The following is a 26473-nucleotide window of genomic DNA, read 5'->3' as shown; positions in this document are numbered from 1 at the left end:
ACTTTAAGAAAATGTCCTCTCTCCCTTTCTCTCTCTTTCTCTTTCTTTAACACAAGACAGAGTAAGGGAAAGACAATGATATATGCCTTATAAAAGGCACCAGCTCACTCTTTTGCACTCTAGAATTTAATGCTTTCAAATTTTCTCAAAAATTTGAAATAAATATGAAACATAAATGACTATTGTATTTTTTTCTTTTATAATATTTCATTTGATCAATAGGATACATTTTCAAAATTTTTCTGTTAATATGAAAACTAATATATTTTAGTATAAAATTATTTTTGCAAACTTTGTTTTTTCAAAAATAAGAAAATAAGAATATCACGAAGATAATCAATTTTGATTTCTTTCCTCAAAGTATTTTATCGGTAACCATATATTCAACAGATGATTAAAAGTCAGATAAGGAAGTTGTCAGAAGCATAAACTCAGGTTATATATTTCCAGGTTTCTTACTGAAAGATGGTTGAGGCTTCATTATTCTGAATTTTGAAACGAGCAATTAAAAGTAACAAAAAAACCCAACTTCAATTTGTGTAAAAGTGCAGAGACAGCATATGCTATTTCATGACCTTCCATTACTTACAGTAATTTAAATTAAAAGTATGATAAGAGATTACCAATAAAGGTCCTGTCCAAGCACATCTATCTTAAGAGAAAAATAAGTAATAATGATGCATAACTAGCATATCATATAGTGAATATTTAATATGTTAAGGTTTTAGATTCCAGATTCTACACACATAATTGACTTAGTAAATCCATAACTTTTCAATATAATGAAAATGTAACATGAAATGGAGATTTAAGTGGATTTACGTCACACGTATCAAAATCTTAACTGTTTCAGTAAGGAGAATGCTATTTTATGTTTATAACTAATCAAAATCCAAAACATAGCAAAAAAATAAAAATAAAAAAAGGAACAGAACAAGCCTTGGCTTCCAAAAGCCCATATCATATCATGTCTTGTTTTGGTAAACTCTGATATGAAAACCCTATCAAGACTAACGCAGAGGAGGCACTACTAACCTGCCCTCTTCTCCTCAGGTGAACACGACACACATAGCTCTCTGCGACTGTGGGAAGATGTTTTTATACTGTGGTGGGAGAGATTTCGTCTAGACTGGAGAAAACACTCTCTACATGAGGGTTATGTGTCATGGGAAAGCACATTACAACAGGGGCTATAGAACTTCCTGCTCTGGGAATTTTATAATAAGAGCCAGGCTGGTGTCATTTCACACAAGACCTGCCCGGAGGTAGGGGAATGGATAAAATGACCTTTCCTGCCTCCTCCAAGGGCTATGACTGGTCCTTAATGAAAACCTGGTACCAAGGAATAGTTCGGTATGGAACAATGCTTTTAAGGCCAAAGTTTCATTTCATAACAGCAATCGGATACTGTAGATAGCTGGATTGCACTCTTTGGAGATGGATAAAATGACATGGTGTTTGGAGCTCATCCCAAGGGGCACTTTAAGGAACATTCTCTGCGAACTGCATCCTGTGCTGGCAAAGGCATTACTAGATGATTTAATGGGTCTTTTCCATTTCCAGGTCTTATGATGTATTATTACCACCATTGAGCAGTTACAGTCTCCACATGGTAACAGACACCAACTAGGCAGTTCGGCCATCCAACTTCAAAATTTCGTCTTGTTTCATCGCGGCACAGTTGTTCAAGACGGTAGCTGCTAAGCTCCCTTCCCCTCTCCTTTGAATTTGAGTGTGTTCTACACTGTTGTCATGAAGATCTGTCTATAGAGTTACTTGATTTTAATCTGCATTCCAAGGAGGTTGCTGTGAACGTTTATTGGTATTGCAGCCTATTCTCTTGGAAGTTAAAAGTCCTTGGAGCCTTGAATCTCAAATCTATTTAACTAGCACAGAAGTAATAGATATGGTCTACTTGGGAGATACCAAATATGGATGGTTTTGAATTAGGGGTGTGTGTGTGTGTGTGTGTGTGTGTGTGTGTGTGAAGCTAATTCATACCAGTAATGCTCAATGGACCATCAAAATAAAAGCTTATGTTGTTGCCTTTTACTGGTTCTTACATGCTGTAGCTCTCAAAAGAGATAGGATTGCTACACTTACTATTGAAATAGGCCACTGGGCAGGTTCTGGGAGGGAAAGAGGTACAAGGAAGCTTTCTGGCCTCCTTTTTGTATGTGTTCATGTTGAATGCCGGCTACTCTGACTTCTTTTCTGCTGCTACTGAAACAGAATAAGGTGGCACACAATGGGCACAGCAGGGAGGGAGGGGCAATGGGCAGCTCCCTGCAACAGGTGCAAGCGGCATGGCCACCACTTTCCCACACGTATCAGTGGGTCTCAAGTGGCCTTGTGTGCTCTGAAAATGAAATAAATGGCTGTGTGGATCAAGTGTCTGCCAATTAGAAGTTGGAAGCAAAAGAGCAACAAGGAGGTGGATGCAGAGGGTGAGGAGGGGAGGAGTGCAGTGACGGGGGTTGTTTGTGTCCTTGCATCTTTGTTATTCCCATTTCCAAAGCCTGGATGTGAAATCCTATCTGTGTTATTTCACTTCCAACAATCATGCTCCACTGAGGCCCTGAGATGGTATCTGGGTGATGAACACAGAGAAGTTCCATTGTTTCCCCCCCCCCCCCCCTTTCATCTGCGCTGAGGAAGTGCCGATAAGAGTCTTCAGGTGGAACTGGAAGGTTCCTAGGGAGGCAGACGCTGTACAAAACCTGGAGTGGGGCTCCCACCGGCAGTCTTTCCTTCTGTGCCAACACCTCCGCCCTCTACCTCATATATCATTCATATTTAATGGACTGATAGTGCCTGTCATATCCTTAAACCTGACCTGAAATTGTGATACTCACTTGGAACAATTTGAGATCAGACAAGCAGAAGACATGTTTGTGGTTAAGGAATTATTTTCAGGGGCCTGTCAAAGTGTTTCCATATGAGGCTAATGCCATTTTCCTAAGGAACAAATGCAAGAGACACAATAAATATTATTTCGTTTCCTTTTGGTCCATTAAAAAAAAAAGAAGGAAAGAAGGCATTCACAGGGAGATTTTTCCAAGAGCAAGTAAAAAGTACTATCATCTAAGCAATTATTTGGGGGGAGGGGTATTTTGCTTTGATCATGTTTTTTAGATGAGGCTCGTGTGTGCACCTCTAAATTATCTATGTTTTAATTCATTGTTATTTTCTGCAGAATGTGGTGGGGGGTATATTCTCATAATTCCCTCTCCAAACTTGTTTGATCCCTACAATATATCTCTTGCTTCGATCACCTCTAACTACATTCTCATTACATATCAAGAGCTTTCATAACCCCATGGTACCTGCTACTTTGTATGTGGAGTTCTTTTTTTCCTTTTCTCTATTTGGTGGCCTCTTCTCATTTTCCATGACTGGGACCCCATGTCCCTTCCGGTGTCAAGCCTTCTCCAACCCCTCAGGCATAATGTAAGTATCCTCTTTGTTGGCCTGCTGCTTTGCAAGAGCAAATGCCATGCATTAATGCACGGTAATTATTTGTGAATATGGCTGTCTCCTCCCTGGGTGATGAGTCTGTCTGGAGCAGGGGACATTTCTCCTTCTTTAATTCCATCACTGTCTGATGTGGTGCTCCATAAATACTGATTGATGAGTCCAGGGATGAATGGGGCTTTCAGAGGTTAGGATGAGCCTGAAAAATGGGATTCTCAATCCTCTTTAATGATTTGCCACGGATGAGCATTAGAGCCCAGAGTTATGAAGGCAGTTCACCATATTAGGAATTCTTCAATTAGGAATTCTGTAAGAATTCCTTTCTTAGTAATAAGCATCTTATGTGATATGTAAGGTTGATGTCAGATTTATAATCGGACTTTTTTTGTATTTGGTTGCGTATAACTGATGATGGTGTTGATGATGATGGTGATATGATATAATAACAATATCAATAGCTGACATTTATTATTTAATGTGTGCTGGGCACTATGGCAAGCAGCTTTATACATATATCTTACTTCCTGCTAACAACACTATGAGTTACAAAATATTATCCTCACATTATTTGTGAGCAAATGGAGCCAGTTTAAGTGACTGGATCCCACAATCAGTGAATAGTATAGTCTAGATGTGATCCTAGGGAGCCTGCTTCCAGAACATTACACAGGTATATTAGCATAAAACAAGGACCATGAGAAACAATCAAGAATCCTGTAACTGTCTCGGGCAGTTGTAGGGATTCAGCCTGTGATTTCTTGCTCTACTAGAATTGGAAAGGCATTGAGGGTTTTCTATTTCCATATTACCTGTAAATGTCCTCCAATCCTCTAAGAGTTCAGAAAGATGTTGATTGCATATCCTGGACCAGTCTGGATCTCAAGACTGAGTGAATCCATTCAGCTGGGATTCTGGTTGTGTATCTAGACTTAGAAGAAATTTTTAGGATTAAGTGGCTTTCTGGAAAATGTTGGCCAAAAACCACATTCACCCCAAATTGCGGTATGAATGAAACACATGGGTTTTCTTTGTGTTTTCTGAAGAATTCCAGTGGTGGCTTCAAGCTTCTATTTCCCTGTATTTGTGTGGAGTCCACCAAAATAGCTTTGTACAAACAACAAAAAGCATGAAAAAGCATATGCACCTTGCCACTGCTTTGCCAATTGGAAAAACTCTTAGGATACATGTACAACAAAAAACAGTGGTTTTGGTATTGACCAGCATTTAAAATGCTAAAGACATTGCTTATTCCAGAGTTCTTCTGTCTTATACTTACTTATTTTTAGTTTTGCATTTGCTCATTAGCTAGTATTTCAAGCATTGCATTTTTTCCCTCAAATAGAAAATAATTAAATTATATTCTTTAAAGATATTTTAAATTGATGGTCAAATCTGCCACATTCTAATAAGGAGGGGAATAATGTTGTCTTTAAATTGGTGATACAGTATTTTTGTGGTTAATTATTAGAAAATTTCTAATGTATTTATTCACCTTGTATTTTTAAATTATTTCAAGTTTGTGAAAGGCTTAAGGAAATGTTGAAGGTGAAGGTAAATCTCTTTTCTATAACCATCACCAGAATGCATTCTAAAATGGTAATCAATGGTCTGCATCTATATGTCAATTCTATTTTTCTGGGGCATATGAGCTATAACAAACATTTTACCTTTTTTTTCCCAATTATTAGCCTTTTTTCAGATGACACCGAAAATGAGACAAGATTTACTATGTTGCAGTACCATGTTTGATCTCAAATATTTCTCTCCTTTTAGTCATAGTAATCTACCTGGATTTAGACAGACTATTGATAAAAAGGAAAGATTTGAACACGACTAGTGGAGAGTAACGGCAGAATTATTAGAAAACATTTGTACGGAAAGGCATTCTCAGTCTTTTCACAAGTACATTGTAAAAAAGTATTGATAACAATTTTAAGGAATGAATCTAATCTTTATCTGATGTAGCTAAAGATCTATCCCTGACTAAACTCTGTCAGAGCCACTTGCTGACGTCAATCTATGCTGAATAACTTGGGCATTTTTACTTATTTAGACATTAATACTTAAAAGATTTAAAAGCATGTATATTCTAAGACTTCAATAAGTTACAGGGGTCTAACGTGACTCAGGAATGTGGGCATACTGAGTCCACTTAAAATGACCAATCCATAGAAGTTAACATCAGAGACACTTTAGATAAGTAAACTTTTATTTTGTTTTTTGTAGAAAAGCAAATTGAGACTCAAAAGGTTAAATGATCTACAAAGCATAGTAGCAAGTAGTAGATATCATATCAAAATTTCCATGTCTCCAGAATTCAATTGTGACTCTAATATTTTAGAATCCAGGCTATGTAAGGATCATATCTATCTTTTTCTGTGTAATAGCTATATTAGGACCAACTTTCGAATAAGACTGATATAATTTTAACTGATGAAGGCTTCCATACCATTAATCCAAGAGTAAATAGATAGTAAATGCTACAATAATCAAGTTGGGGTTAATTAGCCCCCAAATATGGTTTGGACAAATCTGATACTGAATTACAGTAAGTAGAGTGGCTTACATAGGGGAAAAAAAACTTAGTGGAAGACATTGCCTATAGGAAATTACAGAGGGGTACCTGGGTGGCTCAGTAGGTTAAGCATCTGACTTCGGCTCAGGTCATGATCTCGTGGTTCATGGGTTCGAGCCCTGCACCGGGCTCTGTGTAGACAGCTTGGAGCCTACAGCCTGCTTCAGATTTGTGTATCCCTCTGCCCCTCCCCTGCTCATGCTCTCTCTCTCTCTCTCTCAAAGATAAACATTAAAAAATTCATAAAAAAAAAGGAAATTACAGAACACTACAAAATAAGTAGAGAAACACACTTGTTACCACTAGAAAATACAGATCATACCTTTAGCCATAGCAGTGTCTAAGTATAGCGTGGCAGATTGTAAAAATGTTCTAATTCTCCATACTTCCCCATATCCACACAGTTTACAATGTGACTTTACAATTTCTTTCATCAAGAGAGGGTCTCCTTTTCCCCATCCCTCGAATCTGGACTCATCTTGCAACTTGTTTTCACCAGTAGGATGTGGCCAAATTGACAGTGTGCCATTCTGAACACAGGCTTCAATGGGCCTTCTCTGTGTCTCTTCTCTCTTAGGACCCTTTCCATCTGCCATGAGAATGAGTTTGTGCTATTCTCTCAAATGATGAGAGACTTTTGGCTGAGCGTCACTTGGCCACCAGATAATGCTTCATAAGACATGTTAAGTGAAACCATCCTAGACCAGCCATCTCCCATTTGGCCCACAAGTGGACTGCAGATGCATAAGCAATCCTGTTGAGAGCAGTCAAACCTGGCCCAGATCGGAACTTCCGAGCTGGTCTGTAGACCTTTAAGCAATAATAGATGCTTACTATTTTAAGTCACTGAGTTTTGGAGTGATTAGACAGTGCGTGGTAATAGGTAACTGATATGAAGAGTTAAACATTAAAGGCAAGACAAAAGTCTGAGAAAGACTCAGAAATTCTACACACCACGTATAATATTCAACTTGACTCAGATATGGACAAGCGATTCTTATTTTCAGTTGTTACTTGGTTTGCTCTATTGACTTGGGATAAACAGGTAATTATCCTTTTCTAAAATTCTTATAAAATATCAGTTAAAATGGGGCTTAGAAGTCACTTAGTCCAACTATTAACTTTATAGGAAAGAAATAAAGGCCGGTTGGGTTTAAAGGAGGAGTCTGCATTTGCTTCTCCTGTTACCGATAGAGCTGGAGCTTAACATTTTTGCTTCTTAACATTGGATGCCTTGATTCTGCTCTGAATGAGACATTCATAAAGAAGATAGATATCATGTAAATATTATATTTTACGGAGCTCACAGCTATAGTTCATGGCTGCTTTATCTTTCTGAAAAAGAATTCGATGTCTTCATGCTGATAATCACATTCACATATTACTGATAGCCAAGTGTCTTCAGTCTTTGTGTGAGGACATCTACTGGACTACTCTGTGTGAGGACATTCCTCAAGTTGAGTGTAGGATCGCACGGTGGTTATTGGATAGATGTAGCTTAATAATTTTGGTAGAGAAGGAAAACCTCTTCTATTTAGATCAAGGCCTTATTCACCTCGCCCCCTACATGTTTTACCTTGCAACATCCTCTCTCAGTAAGCAATTTCTTGCAGCATTCAGTGACTGCACATGTGTCTTGAAGTCTCCACACCATGCCTGTGAAACATGGCTCTGAGCAGTTTCCTACTGGGAGTAAACTGTCATTTTTCACCACATTAAATTTTATGTTTCAAGCGAATGGAAAATGGATTTTATTATTTTCTCTCTCTCTCTCTCTCTCTCTCTTTTGCCACGAATGTTTTATGGCTGCAAAAACAGAATTTGTGGTTTCAACTGTTCAAGTTTGATGCAGAAAGCTATGGAACCTCTTATGTAACCTGATGGCCTGAATAATTAACAAAATATTTTGCTTTCCACCCTTTCTAAGCTTTAGCAGCAGCAAAAAAAATAGTGTATGCAACCTTTTGACCACAAAATAATAATAATGAGAAAGCCCCTTTTTACAAGGCCTGCTCCTACACCTACACTAAAGATGCTATAATTGGGGGAGGCTAGTGCTCATGCAGGTGTGCTTGTGCCCCAGCTCTAATCAGGGACTACCTTTTGCAAGGAAGGAAACAGAGTCTATGAGAAGAAAAGCCAGGGCTAAGAGAAAAGAAAAAAACAAATGTGATGGAGACCACTTAGTAGAGATCCAGAGCCATATGGCCTCTTATCCCTTCTGAATCCGGAATTCGTGTCCTGTTGATCCGAAAAAAATATGGAGTACAAAAAGCGTGTGGGTGTGTGTTTCTTTTGGCTTACCCAAAACATTATTTCTCAGTATCTACTGAGAACTGAATGTCCTCCTAGCTTATTCAACATAGTGTCACCCAGATGTATTTTAAATACAGGTGAGCCTCACTTTATGAAATCTGGGCTCTAGAACATTATACTGGTAAATTGAATTCTTACAATGAATTCTGTAATTATGTACATATGTTCATGTGTATAATATATATGTTACAGTACATGTAAGTACAAACGTATGATTATATTTTTTTAACTTCAGAATTTTTTTAAACTCCGTTTGTTTAAAATTGGTTTTATTTTTATTTGTTTAAAGTTTATTTATTTATTTTGAGAAAGAGACAGAGGAGTGTGTGTGTGTGTGTGTGTCTGTGCGAGCACACGGTTGCGCACAAGCGGGGGAGGGGCAGAGAGAGAGAGGGATACAGACAGAATCCCAAGTAGGCTCCATACCATCAGCGCAGAACCTGATGTGGGGACTCAAACTCACGAACTATGAGATGACCTGAGCTGAGACCAAGAGTCAGACACCCAACCAACTGCACCATCCAGGCACCCCTAAAACTGGTTTGAATGAGTAGTGCTTGTCAATCTGTATTTTTGATGTTTCTTTGCAGTAACTTTTCTTCATGAAGTTAAAGATCCACGTACACCAACATATATATGGACTCTAAAGGGTCCTGCTGTAATGTAAATATCGCTCTCCCATTTTACACTTTCCAAAAGGAAAGAAAAACACTTTTTTTTCATTTCAATTTGGATGATTTTCCCCTTGGTTACATTCATAAATGCCTTTATTAGCACTGTATACTCTTTAGGGGAAGAAAAGCTTATTTTACTTCTAACCAGAAAACACTACTCATTTGCCATTAATTTCCCCACCGTGTTACATAATGCTTCGGGTGTGTGCTAAGTGTAAAATCCATTTGCAAATGTGTTTGCCACATTTATCAGTAGAGTATGAAGTCTATGAGAGCAGGGACACTGTCCTATTCTGAGACTTCAGTCAGTGTTGCTACCATGCTACTGTGCTGAGATGCTGTAGAAATTCAAGAACTGCTGAATGACTGAATTAACCTACCAAGCTCTACTTCTAATAAATGTCATGCAGACACTAGTTCACTTTTCTGACTCAGAGACTGAGGGGCAATAGTGAAGCACTTGCCTTTAAACCTGTCAGATATTGGGGGATACTCAGTTTCAGTAGTAGTAATAACACCGAATTTTAATCCCAAAGATCTTATTACAAGTTATTCAAACTCTCAAAGTCTGTTTCCTGATGAAGTAGGTACTTCGTGGGGTGACAGTCTGTAAAGATGCTATAAGGGAAACAGCTATATAGGATTTGGAATACAACATATACAATGTTATTATAGGAATCATATAAAGCCACTAAATTTGACCTAAACACATTCCTAAAGAGCATTAACGGAAGAACATAAATGATACTACAATTGATAATCACTTCCAATGATTTTATTATCATCCAAGACTGTACAAAAGCGGCTCTTTGCAAAGTCTCTATAGGGTTTTAGTGGATGTGCTAAGGCTTTTGAGTCTGACAGACGTGGTGTGGAATAGCAGCTTCATTAATTCATGAGACACGTAAAACTGAACGAGTTAATACCCCATACTTCCATTTTCCCACCTACAAAGGGATGGGAGTACTCCTTTTTGGAGTTCATGAACATACGGAGTGACAGTGTTCATTTTAAATTGTAGTTTTTAAATTGTGTGATTTTAAATTGTTGGCTCTGGAATCGGATCACCTGGGCTCATACTCTGGCTCTATTATTTACCAGTCAGGTAAACACGAGCAAGTTACCCAACTTGTCAGTGCCTCAGTTTACTTAGGGCAGTTTTGAGGGGACTGTGTTAATACAAAAATATTTAGCATTTCCTAAGACATAGTACAGACTAAATAAATTTGAATCACTCGGTATTATTATTGCTATAATTATCACTGATTAAATGGAACTTTTTTACAATACTTTTACTAAGCCATTCAGAGGAGGCAATTCCATTTGGAGAAGATGAATACTGGTTATTTGTTTTTAAAGAGATGCTTTGTCATATTTAGAAAAGTATTCGAATGAGGGGAATGGCTTATTTTCATGGCAGTTTCCAGAGGAGAAGACTCTTTCAGTGCTGGGTCATGCTCTAGCAGACAGGGGAGCTCCAAGAAGGCGGTAGTACTATACAAGAAGACTCCATTTCTTCTTATTGGATTAGCCCCATGTCCATCAAATGTAAATTCTAGTGACTAGCCATCCATGCTGCTTAGTTAATAACAGTCCTTCCATTCAGCATGTATTGGGTTTGGAGGCTGATGGAGTTTCCTTTTCAAATCAACTCTTTTGGAAATCCTTCCTAATGGAACTTTGTTCATATGGCCAGAGAACAATGCAACCAAATAAGCCACCAGCTGGAGTGAAAGAGACGGCAAAGCTAAAAGGCATATCTCATTCTGGGGAAAATTAACCTCCCAATTTTGCTCAGTAATTGATTCCATCTGACTGAGGAGTTTCAGTCTCGATTGTGACTGTCATTTGGATAGCTGGGAAGCAAAAGCCTGTAATTACAGTCAAGCAACCCTGTTATCAGAACCCAGGGAGGGCTTTGTCTCTTCCTACCCTGGGTGATCACAGGTGAGGCTGGCCAGGGAGGGAGGAAGGAGAGAGGGGAAAGTAGGCTGGTGGATCTTTCTCCATGAGAAAGAGCCCCCCAAGGCAACCTCAGCCATGGAGAAAAGGTCAGAGGTCTTTGAGAGCTCTCAAGTTTTCATGATATGAACATGAAGAAGCGAGAGCTTCCTGCTTGCTGCAAATTCTTCTCTCTGGGGAGATGCTTTGCTTGGAGATAGCTAATAAAGCTCTAGGACTGTTATGATTAACAGGTAGTTGGAGAATCATAACAGTGCTGCCTATAATATGCCATTAGCAGCTGTGTAAATAACTATTATGTCCAGATAGGGTCTGTGAACTGACAATGTAAACGCTGAACTTGTACAGAACACATTAAATAAGAAAAATTAAAAACTGGATTTGTCTTTACCTTCCATATACATGTTAAGTGGATGTTGTTGAAACTTCTAAGCATTGACTATCATGATTAGACTAAGTGTGATATTTACTGCTTTTTGTCAGTATAGGTATAAGCGCTTATTAAAGACAGAGATGAGGCTAGGAAAAGCAGAATTAACTGAAAACTGTGTCTAATGGGATGAAGAGGTATGGCTTTGGTCATTTTGTACTAGATCCAGTATCCTTTTAGTAATGGAACTAGGGTCTTGGACTGATAGTTTCAATGTCAAGATTCAAGTACCAGAAAAAAACTGACACACTTTCTTATTTATTCACTTCTTCGGAGTATACTCCAAAGATGTTAGAAAGATTATTGGCACTATTTTTTATACACCTACAAGTAATTCTAGAGAAATTAAAATGATGGCTTTCATCAACTTCATACAACTATTATGCCATAAGAAAGAGGTGTCATTAAAGCTACATTTACTACTGTGAAGAGATGGGCTGCGTTGGCAGATGAAATCCTAGCGGCTAGATGATATATCATTTCCATTATTATTAATAATGCTTATACCTAATATTTGTATGCTATTATGGAGTTCACAGAACACATATGTCACTGGCATCATTTAAAGATATTGGATTGAAATTGAAGGATATGGTCAGGTTGATTCCATTAAAATTAACTTATTAATTACCTACCACATGACAAGTATGTCTTTGGTGATCCAAAATATTGACAAATAGCAAAACTTTGCAAGAATATATAAGATTATAGTTTGAGTGTACTCAGAACACTATGATGAAGATAAATGTTTATGGTCATGGAGAGAAGAGAACTTGAGTTCTACCTTGAGGCAATCCCAATTCTGGCCTTCTGAATGTAAATTATATAAGCAATTATCTTTCACTTAAATACAGTTCCAAATATTTTTTTTTAACTTATGATCATTAGTGTATGATGAATAAACTTATGGGAAGGATATAGTAAAATATTTTAATTAATTTTTCCCAGGTAGAAACTTAAGAAAAAATAAGATACTTAGATTCCTTCATACCACCTCTTTAGGAAAATACAAAACTCATGTCAAGGTTTAAAAAAATGAAATAATATTGGGGCACCTGAGTGGCTCTCAGTCAGTTAAACATCTGATTTCAACTCGAATCATGATCTCATGGTTTGTGAGTTTGAGCCCCGTGTTAGGCTCTGTGCTGAGAGCTCAGAGCCTGGAGCCTGCTTCAGATTCAGTGTGTGTGTCTCTCTCTCAAAAATAAATAAACATTAAAAAAAGTTTTTATAAATGAAATAATAAAATATAGGCCTTTACATTCTTTCTTAGAGAAACAAGAAAATTGCTATTAATCTTAAATTTGGAAGAGTAAACACAATATACGTCTTGTATCAAAACTAAATGTAAAGGTAATGTGTGTGTTAGCTACTATGAACCAACACAAATACCTCTGGTACTAACCTGATTTCTTTTCAGGCTTAATATACTCATATGTTTGGGGGGTGGTAAGAAAGAGCAAGATAATGGCATTTACAACTTGCAGCATTGCTGTACATGTTAAATGAGAATACATACAGTTTGACCTAAAGACCTATGAAATCCAATCATTTCCTTATTTCTTTTTTAGCCACATTGCTACATGTTACAAAAATAGACTATATATTTAACCAATCCAGGACTGCTATTAGGTTGAAACCAACTTTTGCTATTACAAACCATGTTGAATATATTAACCTTCCCCCCTTTCCAGTACTTCCTCATGAGTGCTGTTTTATCTTCTGAAGATAAATGCTGTTGGCCATTGAAGAGGGCCCAGGTAAACAGCCTATATGGCTATTTTCCATTTTACTAAAGGGACTTGGAAGGGAAAGTAAGGCAGAAAGCCCGCAGACTGGACACTAGGGCAATCTAATTACTGAGGTCAGGCAGCACACTGTTGGGACCCCTGGAAGGCTGAGTGGCTGCAGTATGGAAAAATCCCAATTAGATGATTAATTTAGGTTCTGGGTGTGCTTTTTGCCTATGGCCATGGAGTCAGGAAAAGAAACAATTACCTCTCAAATTGCCATGCTGGACCGATTAATTTTTAATTGAGTCTTGTTAAAGGCATGGAAAATTGTGACATATATAACCTGCAGAAATAGTCCTGAGCCAGTGGGAGCCACTCTTCTCCCCGCAGGAATCCACAGATTTAACCAGAAAGGAAAGTGATTCAGATAGAGCCTGGAGGCAGGGGTTGGCAGTGATGTGGAGAGGCTTTGGCTACCTTGGAGAGAAATCTGCTCTTCAAAGTAGTGTCAAAGGGACAACTGGTTTTCCTGTTTTCCTCTACCTCCAGGTCACCCCATTGGGCCTTGCCATGCATTGAACCCTTTTTCCTATTACTCGTTGTCTAAAATGATGACAATTCCTTAAATCTCATCATTGTGGGGGATATTTAGATTAGACCAGACCCTGATCCTTCATTTTTCTTTAGCTCTGCATTGTATGAGGAGAAAGAGAGAGAGTGTCTTATCCTCAGCGAATACTCAAGTTGGAAATTTTGGTCTAGGTTGAGAAACAAATTGGAGTATTGGAGGAATAGAGTGGGAGCATGAGGTGACTTTAAGGGAATACAGATTTATACCAGGACGAAGAACCTTCACGTGGCATCCTGGAGTATGTGACTTTTGAGGCATTGTGGAGGTCGAACTGTTAGTTAACAGGATCTCATCTTCAATCAGCATCAATATGCTAAAGATATTTCACTGTACCTTTTATAGATGTCAAGCATTCCCGATTCCTTGGGAATCTCAGGAGCTATTCACAGTGTCTGTGAACAGACTCAATAACAAGCCCAAATAAGCTCGAATTATTTACATTGATCTACCGTATACGATTTCATCTAAACCAGTTAGGATTATTTCCTTATTAGGCAATTCCCTCTTAAATCTGATTGGTCTCTTTAACTTGGTATCAAGGAGATAACTAGTAAGTGACAAGAGGTATTCTTTTTCTTACTTATATTTCACCCTTCTGAGCCAGAATCGAGCCAATCGTCCAGCAGAAGTTACAGAAGCATTTGAAACAGCCAGAGTTTCAAAGATTAGCCCGTACAGAATGACTGAAATGTTAACAGTGATAAAGCGCTGGTTGTGGTAAATTCGATTACTGTTTGACAGTACTCCCTTCTCTCACTTCCATGGGGGTAATGCATTTTCAAGGAAATTAATTGGAGACGTGGCCATGCGACTTTTCAGCTTCATGATAGGGAGACAGTGTACCTCCCCATCCTTCCATCAGAGCTCAGTCATTGTCCTGTACGCATTAATAGGAATCCATGCTACGTAAGGATTAATAGAAATGACAGGGTTCACTTACATGGTTGGGGTTTGTTCTCTTGTCCCTCATGTTGTTGCCATGAGATGATCATGCCCTGGCTAGACACCTGGTCCACGTAGACACAGGGAGAGGATCTAGAGTTAAGCTTCATCTTGGGCTGTTGAGTTGAGCTTAGCCTTGAGCCCAGCCGGGATATTCAACTCCCAGCCTACCTGCAGATGCATTATCAAGTATAAATATTTACCAACATACACCATTAAGCTTTTGTGGTAGTTTGCAGGAATAGACAACCGATACACTAATGAAAATAGTGTGGGTTGTATGACCGTTGCACAACCCACGTTAGCATTCATCGCGGGTTTTATTGGCAAATAATACAAGTTTTAGTCATCTAAAGAGAATATCTGCATTTGTGTTTTCTTTGAGATGGTCTGCTTGAAGCCAGGGCTTGCCTTGTGTCCTTGGACAAGTCACTTGGGCCTTTTTATGTCTGTTTCTCCATTGGAGGAAAAAAGATATTACTTGCCACCTACCTTTCCCCAGGGGTCATAAATTAACAGTTGAAAAACTCTTTGAGATCTCCCATGAAAGGTGCAATTTGAGCAGAAGCATGCCTATTATTTATTTTTATTATCCATTTTAAAATTGAATACTTAGAGCAAATAGATTTTCCAGCCACCAAAAAGGAAGTCTCTTCTATGCCACAACATATTATGTATTGGGCACTCTCCAACTATAGACTATATTTCCCATTTATAGCACTAATTTAGATGTTTATGGGTCTGTAAATGTATTCCATTTCTCCTGGGGCTTCTGAATACCTATAAGAGTCTAATATTTTGGAACACTAAATGATTCTTTGGGCAAAGTATAAAATAGGGGAACAAGAAAGGCAGGGAAAGGATTACATATAAAGGGAGACACTTTTTACAAAATAAAATAATTTTAAACTCCCAGAATTACTCTGCAGCGTAGTCCAATTTGTGATTACTGTCTCTCCCTCATGTTACAAATTATCACTTTTATATTGAGCTTCTACTGAGTGTTCAACACAAAACTATTTGCAGAAGAGAATATAACCGTGTTAATAGCGCACATCTGTACCAGCCTTCACTCTGGGCCAGGCACTGTGCTGGGTGCCTTTTAATAAGTATCCCACGTATTACTCCCCACAACGTAAGGAAAGATGCACTGTTATAACCCTCACTGTAGACAGTACAAGTGGTACAAGTGAATCACTTGCCCAAGATCACACAGAGGTGGAATCATGGACTGAATCCAGGCTCTTCTTTTATGAAGTGAGTCCAAGCTCTTCACCATCATGTGGTTCTTATTCACAACTTTTAGGGGTAATGAGACCAATGTAAAAAGAGCTTAAGATATTTTAGCATCCATAATGAAAATCTCTGTGATGCCCTCAATGTGACTGCAGAGAAAGAGCTGGTATGTAAGGATATGGAAACCAAAGCCTGGTGTGACATTTCCAGTTTGTCTGCAGCTCGTGTTTATTTTTGCAATCCCTGTTCCAAAACTGATGTAGATAATCAAGTTTTCAGTCAAAACACTAATTAAAATAGCCCTTTCCTGATGGGCTATATAGAACTTCCTATGCAATAGAATGGTTACTTAACTATTGTTCTCACTCATAAAGACTTGACTTTTGTCATTTCAAAGATAGCATTATGAAGACTAGTAGGATGAACAAACATACATGAACGCAAAGTTTGGAATCAGAGGAGAAACCACGGATGAGGGACTCTTTCCAACTTGGGATTCCTGTATGGGGCCCTGGTCTATGTCAAGCTGTAGAAGCCAGTCTCTTTTTAGGAACCGGAAAATTCAAATGGCATTTCCAAAAACACCTCCATGTTGCTGAAACCCCCACGTGGAGGAGTAATGTTTTCGTCACTCTCATCTACCTTATAAAATTTTAGACTTGCCAGAGAGAAGAGGTTGCTTCTAGTCACTGAGGTTCCAACATAGTCATGAATAATTCTGAACTTGGCTCCCTTAACAATATGCCCTGGGGGCTCATGCCATTGTTAACTACTCTTCTAGTTTTCAGGGACTGGGTTGAAGCCAAAAGGCTCCGGCTTCCTAGTGGGGTGTGAAATTCCAGCTTTGTCAGTAGTTAGATTGGTATGTACCACGTCACCTTGAAAAAGGGAAAATCATTTTGAGGAGACATTTTAAACTCTCCAGTCAATCAGCCATGTATTAGTTACCGTCACTACACAATGATATGGAAAGAAATAGGGGCCTCTATCCCTCCCTCAGGTTGATCTTAACATTCAAGGCAGTCGAAGCAGGATAAGCTGTGCCCGGACTTGGGTTTGCAGAGCAGTCTGAGAGGGGAATGGGAGCTGGGACTGACTCTGTTCTTGATCTTAATCCTGTTTCGGCCACTCTCTGGCTATGTGATTTTGGGCAAGTTATTCAACTTCTCAGAGTTTCAGTTTCCTCAGCTATATAACCTGAGAATAATACGTAAGTCTGCTTTTTGTGGTGGATATAATAAAGTCATTGACCACACAGGAAGTAGACAATGTATACTACCTACCTACCTACCTACCTATCTACCTACCTACCTACCTACCTACCTACCTACCTACCTAGTCATCCATCCATCTGCATGCTGTGCTCATCAGCCTTTTATCAAAAGAAGTGCTTGAAGAGGGTTGTAGTTAAACTGGGAGAGAGAAATATACTTACTACTTGGTGAAGTTGCTCAACCCATCACAGAGCACCTCCATGTTTATCAATTCTTCCAAACATTAAGGAAAACATGATTTTAACATAACTCTGTATAAGGCAGAATATCTTTTGAGAGTCTAGAGGGGTGTGTGTGTGTGTGTGTGTGTGTGTGTGTGTGTGTTTAATGGCTTTGATTCTCTCAACTCCTTTTGCTAGCTGAATCTTAACTGGAGAAAGACAATTTTAAATCATTCAATGACCCATTCAGTGCAAGAATTCTCCCTGTATTGCCCCTGGCAGGTTGTGATCCAGCCTTCACTGAACCCAATGGGGAATTTAATATCTATCATGCATGAGAACCTTATGGCCAGCTTTAAGCATTATAAATTCTTCCCTGTGCTAAGCCCACATCTCCTAGAGTCTCTGCCTTTTAGCTGTCTCCATTTTGTGCTCTATGGCCACAAAGAACCAGTTACTTCCCTAAAGAAAATCCAACATCTTGTAACTAAGGGCTAATGTGGCTCTTAAGAAAGAGGACTTATTTATGTTTCTGTAGAAAATAATAATGGTACTTATCCAGATTTCTTTACCAGACACCTTAGTAAATTGTGCCGTCCAAGGGCAGACAGCTAAATCTTTTGGTGGGTGCCAGGTTGCGCTGGTGCCACATTGAAAACCACATGCTTCACTAAAGGGGTGATCTAATGAGTTTATTTCTCTGCCCCGGTTCCAGCGACAGGGCTATTTGAGTGACTTCATTGCAATCAGTATTGCTGACTAATGCCTGTATCAACACCTACCGCCGCCACCGCGGGCACTTCAGTGATTTTACGTTTAGTTTGATTTCTCCAGACAGAACTTTTCCACATCATTGGAACTAATTGAGGTAATGGAGAAATTATTCTGGTGCCAGAACACTCTTACTTTCTTTCGCCCACTTCCCCCCTTGGTATTGAAAGACAACAATGTGCACAGTCTCTCAGTGTTTCTTTACAGCAAGAGGGGGAAGCTTGATCATGTCACCGTTACGCCGAGCCCACGCTTGGACAATTAAGGCTGGAAAACATATTCTAACCTCCATCTTTCTCTGCTTCCCAAGGCTGTGGCTGCACGGTCCAGCACTGTCTTCGTGCCATGCTCCTGAGCTGCTTCTCAGTGAGGATTTAGGAATCCTTGCTGTTGTTCTCCAGACTGACCACAAGACATCTTCTAATAGTCACTAAAACAATTAGCAGACAGAAACAAACATTTATGAGAATGTATTCCACCTTAATTACATGCATTGTCTGCCAGTGTTTATAGAGTCTCAGAGGGAGTTTAGAGGGAAGATGGAGCTGGCTGAATATGGTTTTGATTACAGGGATTTGTATCGAAGGTGGAATGGTGCCTTTTACTGACTCCCCCCCGCCCCTCCCCACGTGGCTTTGCATCCCTCACTCAAGAAGGTTGAATGAATCATTCCCTAGACAGCATGGCATACTGCAGGGTCCCTGGTATTGCCTTGTGTCAATAGTTAGGGGCTTAGTAAGCATTGGAGGTTGAATTTTGGTAGACTACAGCGAGCTTCTCCACTGCCTGGTTTGGATTTAAGGGGCCATGCCACAGTGTGAGAGGGTAGGATAGCCTCTCAACAGATCAGAGGCCTCTGCTTGGCACAAGAAATGTTGGTTCATCAGCAGGGAGGAAGCGCAATTAAAGATGAGTGGGAACACTTACAAGTCTGTTTGAGGTTGGAGGGAAGAATCTAATACATTCTCAATAATAATTACTTTAATAATAATAGTTAGTTTGCATATTATACCACGTTCCGTTTCTGCGTTTTCCTTCTCTCTCCGGTTGCTAATCTTGCAACCTCTCCCTTATTGATCTGTTCACCCAGACTGGGTAGCAGAAATGATGAGATCTGAGCAACCGGTTGCAAATTTATCTGTGTTACTACCAGTTAGCAACTCTGGTCAGCATTTGGTTAGAAGTGGCTATTTGAGCTCAGAGCTGAAATGGGTGTTTTACATTACTTGCGGATTTTATTTCTCCACATCACCTCTGACCCCTTTTGCAAAGTTAATTGAGGGTTGGCCTTTTTCAAATTGACTGCAGGAAATTGACCTTTGTGTTCACGCTATGTTAGGAAAGGCCTGGATGAAGAGCAAATCAAGAGGGAAAATGGGAATGATCTGGCCCTTACAGTCATGCTCCGGCACTCTGTGAAATAATCACAAATTCCTTGGTGCAATCACGTAGGCCGTGGTACCTACAAGATTGTTTCCCTGCAGAATCAAACCATAAATCAGAAATTCCCATTTTAATTTACAGCATACTCTGATGGCTCAAAAATTTAACAGTCTAAAAGTCTCTTTTAAATTAATGTCTACTATGTTTATTCTTCTTTAGCTGAAGCCTGTTTGCTCATATTTTTTTAAATTTTATTTTTTATTTTTTAAAATTTACATCCAAATTAGTTAGCATATAGTGCAACAATGATTTCAGGAGTAGATTCCTTAATGCCCCTTACTCATGTAGCCCATCCCCCTCCCACAATCCCTCCAGGAACCCACAGTTTGTTCTCTGTATTTATGAGTCTCTTCTGTTTTGTCCTCCTCCCTGTTTTTATATTATTTTTGTTTCCCTTCCCTTATGTTCATCTGTTCTGTGTCTTAAAGTCCTCATATGAGTGAAGTCATGATATTTGTCTTTCTCTGACTAATTTCACTTAGCATAATACCCTCCAGTTCCATCCACGTAGTTGTAAATGGCAAGATTTCATTCTTTTTGATTGCCGAGTAGTACTCCATTGTGTGTATATATATATATATATATATATATATTATATATATATATATATATACACACCACATCTTCTTTATCCATTCATCCCTCGATGGACATTTGGGCTCTTTCCATACTTTGGCTATTGTTGATAGTGGTGCTATAAACATTGGGATGCATATGTCCCTTTGAAACAGCACACCTGTATCCCTTGGACAAATACCTAGTAGTGCAATTGCTGGGTCATAGGGTAGTTCTATTTTTAATTTTTTGAGGAACCTCCATACTGTTCTCCAGAGTGGCTGCACCAGCTTGCATTGCCATTCTCATGTTTAATCACTGGTAGAGATAGCTGCTTGAGGCCACTTACATAGAAACCTAACTCTAGGGACTATCTGTCAGGCAAGTGTATCTGTTCCTTGGGGAAGAAGGAAGGGCGATGAGGAAAAAAAAAAATGCGTGCATTTTGACCTTAACAATCCTGGGTTCAAAATGTGACTCTGCCACTCATTCTCTGACTTATTTTAAGAAAAGGATGTAAACCCCTGAATCTTAATGCTTCATCTGTAAAATGATGAAATTTGCAAGAAATAAGAGTATGTGAGGATTAAATGAGTATTTTCAGAACTCAGCACCTAGATGCTTAGTACCTGCACTCATTTTTTTTCCATGTTGTGTGCCTCTTCTGTGCACTGGGGATCAAGTAACAAAGGGAATAGACAATGGCCTACCCTCATGAAGATTATGCTCTTTGAGGGATGATTATTTCCTTACACTTCTGGGGACAATGAAGAATCCTGGTTAAATCAGCAATGTGTGAAATCCAATAGGAAATGGATTGTTATTTTTAACTAGAAAACCAGCATGTTAGGGGCACCTGGGTAGCTCAGTCGGTTAAGTGTCCAACTTCAGCTCGGGTCATGATCTTACAGATCATGGGTTTGAGCCCCACATTGGGCTCTGAGCTGTCAGCTCAGAGCCTGGAGCCTGCTTCAGATTCTGTGTCTCCCTCTCTCTCTGACCCTCCCCTGCTCATGCTCTGTCTCTCTGTCTCTCAAAAAATAAATAAACGTTAAAAAGTTAAAAAAAAAAAAAAGCCAGCGTGTTAAATGGCCTCCTAAATCTCACAGCTGGATTAAATAATTCCGGGTCAGATTCTAGATTTCATGGTCTGGTGGTAAGGTCAGGCTGAGCTTGCAGACAGGGTGTCTGATTCGTTGCTTGATCCCAGACAAGTACTCTATATCTATCTGCCTTGATTTGTGTTTGTTTTATTTGTTTTACATGTAAAATTGGTATAACAATCCTTTTTTTAACCTCATAATAATACAAATGTAAAACCAGATAAAATCTGTGAAGGTGGCGTACATAAAATATATTCGTAAGTTCATTCTGATTTCATTAGCCAACCAAGGTGTAGAGGCTCTCCATTCCAACAACTTAATTATATGGACAAATTATTCAAAGCAAAACAAAACAAACAAAACACACAAGGCAGTCCTGGAGGAGTCTACAGATTTAAATACAGTGACCCAAAATAGATCCTGGACAGAGATAGCATGAGTGGTTTCACATTAAAAGCACCTGTGGAGGGGAGGCAGGGGAAGAGAATTAGGCATATAGCCTCAGAGAGATCACTAACTCCATAATGGACACAGGGGATGCCTCAGAAACACAAGGGGAAGCCTAGACCTGGGTTCAAATCTCAGCTCTTTCACTTTCTGTTGTATCAGTGATGTGTAACAAAATGCCCCAACCTAAGTGTCTTAAAGCAACAACCATTACATACGGGTCAGCTGGGCAGTTCTGCTGATTTGGGCCAGTTCACCCGATCTTGGCTGGGTTTACTCAGGAGTCTTGTTGTCAGCTTACAGGTTAGCCAGGGTCATGCTTGTCTAGGATGGCCTTGTTCCCATGTCTGATGTTTAACAGCTGGTTGTCCGTTGGCTGGGGTGATGGATGTGGCTGGCACACTGTTTCTCATCATCTAGCATTCTAGTCTGGCCTTATTGGCAAGGTAGAGGTAGAGAGAGTAGAGGTGTCCAATGGATCTCAAAGCCCAAGCTCTGAACTGGGACCACATCACATCTTCCGTCTTCTCTCAGCTGAAAAAGTCAGAAGACTGGCTGAAATGCAAGAGGCAGGGGAACAGACTCAACTTCTTAGTGAGAGGAGCTTAAAAGCCACATTGCAAAGGCTGTGGGTATAGGGAAGTGTAGAGAATTGGGTTTTGTAATCTATCACACTAGTCTGTGCACTTAGACTGGTTCCTTCCTTTTTCTGAGGACAGCAAGTACCTCACAGGACTGCCGTGAGGATTAGAAACACATGTAAAACCCTAGATATTATGTAAAATCTACGGGTAGATACCACAAATGGTAGCCATGATTATTTTCCTCTTTACTTTTAGTTATACAAAAGTATAACTTTTGTATCATCTTTTTTGGTAATATACATTTTTGGTAATATACGTCATCACAGAACAATTTAAAACATATATGAAATAATATTTATATGGTTTATAATATAAAGTGAAATACATATAAAAATAAAAAATAATTTTAAAATCACTGAAATCTCATTATCCAGCGCTAAGCACTATAAACATGTAGGAAACGTGGAAATTTCTCATAATCTACCATTATCCACATTGGCTTGACTAGATTGGTCTTACTTCACTTGACATTGGTAGGTTAGGCGGTCTTTCCCCATAACTTGCAGGTAACTACAGTGTCTAAAACTAGACTTGATCTGCCTGTCTACCCCTTTCCTAAGCCATGTCTACCTACCCACCCATCTACTACAAGCTTCCTCTATCCATTATTTGGCATGTTGCCTATTAATGGATCCACCTTTACCTGTAATTCAGGTCTATCTGACCCCCCGGGTTCCAGTCGCTTTCCCTCGGATCCACTCTGTGGGCTGGTGCCAGAGTAGACTTCAGTCCTGCTGTTCAAATCTTTCAGGTACTTCCAGTCACCTCTGGGGAGAGGTGTGTGCAAAGCCTCTGAAACAGTGTGTGTGCAGAGCTTCTGAAAACACTGTGATCTTTGCACATCCTGTGTTTTCTGCTTGCCTTCAGCCTCATCTTCATAGCCAGACCCCTTCTCGTTTAGCTGGATCGTCATGTTATCTGTTATGCGTAAGCCTCAATGTGTGAGCCACACAGCCTTCTCTGATATGCACCATTTCTCACATGGAATTATGGGTTTATATGTATATTTCTACTACCAGACCCTGCATTTACTAAGTGGGGGGAAAGTCACGATGATTCAGTCACTAGGCAAACATTTGCCAAGCACACGGGCATAGCATTTGAGATTGGAAATAAAATGAATGAGTGAGTGGTTGAACAACCTGCAGATCCTCCCATTCAGGCTCTCAGGGATTCTACTAGTGGAACAGAGGACGAGGGTTAAAATGGCTGTTTGAGGCCACAGAACAGAAGGAAGTTCGTTGACCCACATGGACATAATGATCCCTTTTCCTCATGATACTTTTCTGCCCACGGGTTTTTAGAGAACATAAATTGGGAGCTCAGCTAATTCATTCCTTGTCTCAGCAAGGAATCACCAAATACAAAATCAGATCTGAGGAATGGAAAATATTCCCAGGGAGCCATGTACTCAGTCAGTGTCACATAGAATCCACTGTGATTAAGTCTGATGACTTACCCTAGATGCACAGTGCGAATGAAAATAGGGAAAAATTCTGGTAAAGAAATGCTGATTAAAATATTCACCTCCTTTGAAAATAAACAGATTAGAAAGAATAGGTAACATTCAATGCTGGCAAGGCCGCTGTCAGGACTATTATTTTATAAACTATTTGGAAGTGTAAACAGTGCACTTTGGCAATATGTATTAGTATCGTTAAGTGTTTTATAATTCAACAATCAATATCTGAGATCCTATAATAAAGAATCTGTCTACAAAGATGTGGACAGCAATGTATGCTCAAATTGCTCACCTATGTGAAATTACACAATGGATTTTAGTTGTCATCAAAATAGGAAAAGATTCATGACGTTTTAAGTAAAAATAGTACACAAAAATATATATGCATATGTATGATGTATGTATATCTGTATATCTAGACCTATGTAGATCTCTATATTACTATCTATCGAGAGAAAAAATGAAACAGAAAGAAAAATTAATTTCTTAGCAGTACTTATATGACTTGAGTAATCATATATATCTTTTGTATTTTCTAAATGTCTTGCATAGAGAATGTATTATTTGAATGTTAGAAAATAGCCAGTAATTCGTGTAAAAGGCAATTGAAGAAAACCCCATCATTATGTGCAAACTAATACGTTCTGTTTTCCCCCTGAGACATAGGGACTATAGGACTACACTTATACATTTATTAACATGGCTACATTTATGCACAAGAAGTTGCTAAATGGCCCTTTGGATACTTTTTTTTTTTTAATTTTTTTTCAACGTTTTTTATTTATTTTTGGGACAGAGAGAGACAGAGCATGAACGGGGGAGGGGCAGAGAGAGAGGGAGACACAGAATCGGAAACAGGCTCCAGGCTCCGAGCCATCAGCCCAGAGCCTGACGCGGGGCTCGAACTCACGGACCGCGAGATCGTGACCTGGCTGAAGTCGGACGCTTAACCGACCGCGCCATCCAGGCGCCCCAAGGATACTTTTTATTTAGGAAAAACAACATTGCTACTGCCGCCTTGCATGGAGAAACTCCAGACAAGAATTAAAAAAAAAAAAAAAAAAAAAAAAGCAAGTATTAGAAACAAACAATATAGTTTTCTTTTAGAAACAAAACCTGTGTTTAGAATCCAAAAGTAATGTAATCGCTCTGGAAACTATTATCGTAAGTAATTCCATGTCGATTAGTTCATGCTCCCATGTCTCCAAGACATGTAAAGTCTAGAAGAAACAAAGGTTTGGACAGGACTGAAATTAATCTTAGATTCTCAGCCCCATCCATGTCTCTGGGTAAGTCATGAGTGAGCAGTGACAGAAAATTCCTGATAGCCTCAAACCTTTCTTAAATGTAGACTTTTTTCACGACTTCTGGGTTCTCCCACCCTTATTTTGACTTCCCAATTGTTCCTATTTTGGAACATACTACATTTGGAGGAGTTGCCTCTTGGTCAGAATCCACTCTGTTTTCCATTTTCTTAATAATGCGCCTTGCTCCTAAGGCTCATTTGAAACCCTCAGGCTCCATTGTGTCTCAGGAAGGAACTGGGTGCCTGTGAGGTGAATCAAAGGAGAGAAAGCAAAGTTCAAGTTGTCTGCATGCCAGCTCCTCCCTGTGGGGCCTCCCGGCCTCGGTGGCCATCCAGATGGAGCGTCCCTTGGGCACTCTTTCATTTCTCTGAGCGGAGATACAGAACAGTGGGATACGTGACCAGTATACTACTGCAGCCTCTTGGGCTCCTGGTGGGGTGTTCCTTCATGGCCCTACTACATACACAAAATAATGATAGTTGGGGTTCCTGGGTGGTTTAGGTTGTGATCTCACAGTTCATGGGTTCGAGCCCCGCATCAGGCTCTGTGCTGACAGCTCAGAGCCTGGAGCCTGCTTTGGATTCTGTGTCTCCCTCGCTCTCTGCCCCTCCCCCGCTCTCTCTCTCTCTCTCTCTCTCTCTCTCTCTCTCTCTCTCTCTCTCAAAAATAAACATTAAAAAATAATAAAAAAATAAATGATAGTCTTCATTGTATTGCCTGGGACGTATGTAGTTCCCAAGTCTGATTCTTACACAATTAGTTGTCACTTTTTACTTTGGTTGAGCTGGAACCAACGTGACCGCTGAAGACAATATGGAGTTTGGATCCAAGCAGACCTGGGTGGGAGATGTTAACCCTGCCTCTTCATAGCCAGGGGATTCTGGGCATTCTATAAAGTAGGAATAAAAATACCCGCCTGCTGTGGTGTTCCTGGTTACTCAAGCTAAGGTAGTCTATCTGTGCACAAAGTTCCAGGAGCAGGACTCCAGGGAGGCTGAAATGCTGGAAAGTGCACTGAGTCTCCATAAACCTTCCTCTCCTAAGGGGACGGAGACCTCAGGATACATGCCACTTTTTGATTCTCCTCTTGGCTTCTTATCAAAAACTTGGTGGCAGCTTTTGGAGACTTTACAGGCATCATCTTAGTGGGGTAGAACAGTAGGGGGCTTGTCAGAAAGTTGGTGAGAACGCTCTCTTACATGGTACGTCACAGGGCTACTAAAATATAAGCGAGTTTCCCTAACTTGTGCTTCAGGCAACATGTCCTCCTTCTCTTCTTTTTATATGGGGCAGATAGGTGGCTCATGATGAATGTCCGAGGTTTGAATTCTTT

The 26473-nt window shown here is 39.5% G+C and overlaps 1 long non-coding RNA gene across 3 annotated transcripts; it reads right to left on the bottom strand.

Annotated features, from left to right (window-relative positions):
• Positions 1 to 1381: 1381 nt before the first annotated feature.
• On the bottom strand, positions 1382 to 22253 carry LOC132688617 (uncharacterized). 3 transcript variants are annotated; one of them, XR_009614622.2, is made up of 7 exons: positions 21946 to 22253; positions 18466 to 18609; positions 14736 to 14908; positions 4284 to 4402; positions 3327 to 3474; positions 2856 to 2958; positions 1382 to 1515 (listed from the first exon to the last, which is right to left on the bottom strand). It is a non-coding gene; the product is annotated as an uncharacterized LOC132688617 (long non-coding RNA). The 3 variants fall into 3 exon arrangements; XR_009614623.2 differs by having other exon boundaries at positions 4284 to 4397; XR_009614624.2 differs by lacking the exon at positions 3327 to 3474.
• Between the last annotated feature and the right edge of the window lie 4220 nt (positions 22254 to 26473).

The sequence above is a fragment of the Panthera onca genome, chromosome E1 (assembly GCF_046562875.1).
Source record: "Panthera onca isolate mPanOnc1 chromosome E1, mPanOnc1 haplotype 2, whole genome shotgun sequence".
Classification (NCBI taxonomy): domain Eukaryota; kingdom Metazoa; phylum Chordata; class Mammalia; order Carnivora; family Felidae; genus Panthera; species Panthera onca.
Note: the sequence above shows the minus strand (reverse complement) of the source record. Positions and strands in the feature narration are given on the sequence as shown.